Source organism: Austrofundulus limnaeus, unplaced genomic scaffold, assembly GCF_001266775.1.
Source record: "Austrofundulus limnaeus strain Quisiro unplaced genomic scaffold, Austrofundulus_limnaeus-1.0 Scaffold38, whole genome shotgun sequence".
Classification (NCBI taxonomy): domain Eukaryota; kingdom Metazoa; phylum Chordata; class Actinopteri; order Cyprinodontiformes; family Rivulidae; genus Austrofundulus; species Austrofundulus limnaeus.
The window spans coordinates 2025264-2026341 of NW_013952440.1; the positions used below are offsets into that span (position 1 = coordinate 2025264).

Consider the following 1078-nt stretch of genomic DNA (forward strand, 5'->3'; position numbering starts at 1 on the left):
GGATCTGGATCACTGTGAATCTGTGCCCATGCTCCATTGTATGACAGATATGTTGATTACTGACAATTACTTTCATTCTTTTGTCAAATTGAGTTTAATGTATACAGTAAAACATTAAATTAAACCTGTAAAATGAGTTGAAAGTCTCTGAAGAGTTGTCCAAACTACCTAATTTATGGACTCACTGTATGAGACACAAGTGTTTTTGTTTCCAACATGTACTGTTAATCAATGATTTTTTTTATCTGTGCTCACAGCTGGTGAGCTTATTTACTAAGAAGTTCCTTTTCTTTCTTTGAAACCAGCTAAGTGACACTGTAGAAAAAGAACAAAATATAATTCCTTTTTTTTTTCAGATCTAGTCAAAACAAGCTTGCAGGCCAAATAACTTGCTATTAGAGCCTGAAGCATGAATCTAGTTGTTGAACACTGCAATAAAGTATTCTGATGACTGATTCAAGCAATCAGAGAATGTGTTTGTGTGCGCACACTCACAATGTACAAACACAACTGCAAATTATCAGCAGTTGGCAGATAATTTGCAGAAGCCCCCCTGCAAGCTGCAGCCCTGTGAAAATGAAATAAACAGAGCGCCGCTCGTGGTATCTAAGCTACCGAACAAAAACACACTCAACATCTGTAGAACAATTCTCCTCTGCACAGAGGCACAAAAACAAACAACAATTGGGAGGAACAACTGAAGGAGAGATAAACTTTAGACTTTCTTTGAACCAAGGATCCACAAACATTCCCTCTCTGATTCTATCAGATAAAAAATAAAGTTACCTTTTGGACAATGAGCTGATGTTAAACATCCCCCAGAGCTCTCTTGTTCTGTCCACCTGATGGGTTAGGAATGTGAGCTCCAGGGTACATTTGCTCTACCTTTTTTTTACAATGACCTTGACTTTTTCAGCCCAGAGTAATAACTGTCACTGTCATCCATGGCTGCAGGTTCCCATTCCTCCCTTCTGCAAGTTCACCTTTAGGAAGCAACTAACCTATATATTGTTGCTTTAAAACGGGTTTTTGAGCCCAGTTATTATATATACTGTATATACAGTATATATATATATAT

At 37.4% G+C, this 1078-nt stretch overlaps 1 protein-coding gene across 1 annotated transcript in view; it reads right to left on the reverse strand.

Moving 5' to 3' along the window:
* The window catches only part of cacna1ha (calcium channel, voltage-dependent, T type, alpha 1H subunit a), a gene marked incomplete in the record, with an annotated part of 156161 nt that overhangs the window by 68842 nt on the left and 86241 nt on the right, over nucleotides 1-1078 (reverse strand).